We start from the raw sequence: 3,356 nt of genomic DNA, 5'->3' as shown, positions 1-3,356 counted from the left end.
CATACTGTACTGCTTAGATTTTGCTGTCGATTAGATTTTCCTGGTGCGCTCCTTTTTGTATCAATGTCGTTTCTATTTCTCAGGGATATTTTCTTAAAGAGCAACATGCAGGTTGGACACCCCTAAATAGCATAGTGTATGTTGATGATAAAACAACTAGATTTTCTGAACTGGAGTAATATATATTTAGCCATTAACGATATTTTGAGATAAATTGTGATAAAAGAACTTCCGCGTCTATAAAGCACTAACCGGAAGTGACGATGGGCGAGGGAGTCTGGTCAAGTTCAAGCTCAGGTTACAATGGATGTGAATGAAGAAACCGAGTTCTCCGATGTTGACGAGCATGCCTATGGCCCACAGGTAGGGATGGGGCCGATCCGATCCAGTGTCGGTATCGGGACAGATACCAGTGTAATTCATGTAACGGATTTTCCCGATCCAACCTGCGGAGATATCCGATATCCTGCTGAAATGGCTCCAAAAGTGATTCCCGCCGGCCAGTCTGCTAGCTGGCAGCAAGCTGTGGAATGGATTTCCTGAAATGAGGCGCGGCTCAATGAGACACAGAGACCCCCCTCAGGAAATCCATTCCGCAGTTTGCAGCCAGCAAGCAGGATAGCATTGAGCTGTGTGTAAATACTTAACACTGGAAACACCGCAGAGCAAGACAGCAAAATGCAATGTTTGCAAATCCGTATTAATTAAACCATCTGTCTGTGATGCAAAAAATCTCCAGGTCTATAATTCTCCGGAGTGAAATGTGCGTGGTGACAGACGCGGCAGTGAAGTCTGCTCTCTTGACCTGCACAAAACGCACCCAAGAACGAAAAGCCTTGTTTTTCCTAGAAGGAAAATGATGGACACGATTTCCTGACAGGCTGGAATTCGTGCAACCAGTACAAACACAACAATTTACCATTATGGCATCTCTAAAACTCGATCTAAAACTTTCTCTGTCTCTCACTACCGCTCTAACTACAGCTGACCGCGAGCTCTTGTTTGCCTCGGCCTACGTCATATGACGCGTTGCTAGCGGGAAAGGCGTATTCCAGAGCCTAGCACATTTTCATCAAAATCTCTACATCAAATGAGATTTCATTAGTAATTTCTACATATGTGTTTTTAAAAGACCTCTTCAGACAATATCAAGTATTAATTCAGTTATAAATTCAACCTGCACGTTGCTCTTTAATGACTTGATTCAATTCTCGGAAAGAACATTTCAAAGCTAGCCCAAAAACCTCTTATTTTGACCATTCCACTGATAACGTTGTATTGCATGCATCATTCCCCAGAAGCGGTCTCTCTCATTTGCTGTGATTCTGTTTTTTACACAATACTTTACCGCTTGCCAGTCCTGTTCAATGAGGGCTTTTGGGCTTCTGTAATGCATGCACTAGAACGTTATCAGTGGAATGGTCAAAATAAGAGTTTTTTTTGTCTTGCTTAGAAATGCTTTTTCTAAGAATTGAATCATTAAGTCATTAAAAAAATCCAAAAGAAATAAAAACGACCTTGATACAAAATAGAGCGCACCAGGAAAATTGAATCTACAGCCAAATTTAGTACAGTACAGTATGGGTTCCGTGCTTGCCACCAGATATTACAACATATATTTTTTATGATGCGTTTCGTCTAATGTGCCATCAGAAAATAAATTAATCAATTTAAAATTAAATCCACAACACAATTAAAAATGTGAAACGTAAAGGGGCCTGAATAAAGGCATTGAAAACTATAGGCACTCTGTCGTATGGCTACTGTACAGTAAAACTAATCTACGCAATTAGAAAAAACATTTACACCAACTCCTTATCACCTGACACAGCATTTTGCCTGCAGACTTAAAAACAAGGAAGTCCAAGCACCAAATTTACAACCAACATCGAGCCGTTTTAACTCTTTCAAAACTTAAATTACATTATAATGTTTCCAACTATGGTATTGAGACCAAAAAAACAGATAATATAATTCAACTAAAACGCAAAAACAGAATCAACAACCAAAATCAACCTTACTTATTAGTGGTCCTTCTCTCATGCTGTGATTCTGTTTTTTTATATAATACTTCACCGCCTGCCAGTCTCGTTCACCGAGGGCTTTGGGGGCTGCTGTAATGCATGCAATGCAGTCGACTTTTCCAGGAGTAACTCCAGAGTGAATAAATTTCATCATTTTCTCTTCTACAGCCGCAATCTCCACCTCACTCCACTTTCTCTTCCTAGGAACTAATGACAAGAAAATTACATTAATTGCACTGCATGTGTTGTAGGTGCAAGACTGGATTATTTTTATACTATTCTTTATGATGTTGTTGACCTTTTATAAATAAAGCAAATAAAAACTATTACTGGACAGGTTCCTTACCTGATGTTACTTTCATGACCTCCCGTGTCCTCTCTGGAGATCCTTTAGAAACACAATCATATACATTTCTAAATCAAACTACTAATTACTGATAGGCTGTTTGGGGGGAATTCTTGATATTCTGATTGCATTAAACATTTAACTGCCTGTTCATACATCTTACCTTCATTCGTGTTTACTGGCCTGCTGCTATTCACTCCTGAAGTGCCTGCTTGAAGGCATGATTTAATTATTATTTAACTAATGGAAATGACAAACATCTTTAAAAAATGTGTTTACAAATCTTTACCTGGCTCGACGTCACATCATAAGAATGATCTGACAGTTCTGTTTCACTCTCCATCCCAGCATCAGGCTCAGCGCATTCTGAAATATAGTCTTAGTATTCAGAGATATGCACAGATTCTTCCAAAGTCACTAGGACACGCTTGAAAGGTAGTTTAAACTCGATTAACAGGTTACATACCTGTTGGATTGATGCTGATCTGGTCAAGACCTTTCCCTCTGAATTCGTTAAGCCTTCCCTGCTCCATTGCCATCAAGACTTTGGTGATTTTTGCCAGCTGGAGTGTTCCCTCTGATAATCTGTAATATTTCCTGTGGATACGAATATCATGTCCCAGGAAATCAGCAAGTTGGTCCATTTCGGTGTCGTTCATGTTAAGAACTCTGGACATTGTAGAGATGTGTTTGCGCAACTTGGTGGACAATAGGGCTTTTGGACATTTATGGCTCGTTTCCACTGAGGCATACGGTACGGTACGGTACAGTACAGTACGGGTCGGGTCGGTACAGCATGATCCGGCTAGCGTTTCCACTGCCAACAGTACCCTTACTTGATAGGCGTGGTGTTTGCCGGAAAGAAGCGACCGACGTAATTTTCGCGCGAAGAAAGCGACATAGTTAACAACAATGGATGACAGACAGCATATCTTGTTCTTGCTTCTCGGCATGTTTGTCACAAGAAACAAGCGCGGGCATTAGGC

The 3,356-nt window shown here is 40.5% G+C and overlaps 1 long non-coding RNA gene across 1 annotated transcript; it reads right to left on the bottom strand.

Annotated features, from left to right (window-relative positions):
• Positions 1 to 1,943: 1,943 nt before the first annotated feature.
• On the bottom strand, positions 1,944 to 2,581 carry LOC130095557 (uncharacterized). Its single transcript, XR_008808128.1, has 3 exons — positions 2,534 to 2,581; positions 2,371 to 2,412; positions 1,944 to 2,231 (listed from the first exon to the last, which is right to left on the bottom strand). It is a non-coding gene; the product is annotated as an uncharacterized LOC130095557 (long non-coding RNA).
• Between the last annotated feature and the right edge of the window lie 775 nt (positions 2,582 to 3,356).

The sequence above is a fragment of the Rhinichthys klamathensis genome, unplaced genomic scaffold (genome assembly GCF_029890125.1).
Source record: "Rhinichthys klamathensis goyatoka isolate OS25496 unplaced genomic scaffold, OSU_Roscu_1.1 h1tg000191l_1, whole genome shotgun sequence".
Classification (NCBI taxonomy): domain Eukaryota; kingdom Metazoa; phylum Chordata; class Actinopteri; order Cypriniformes; family Leuciscidae; genus Rhinichthys; species Rhinichthys klamathensis.
This window is presented reverse-complemented; position numbering and strand designations above follow the sequence as displayed.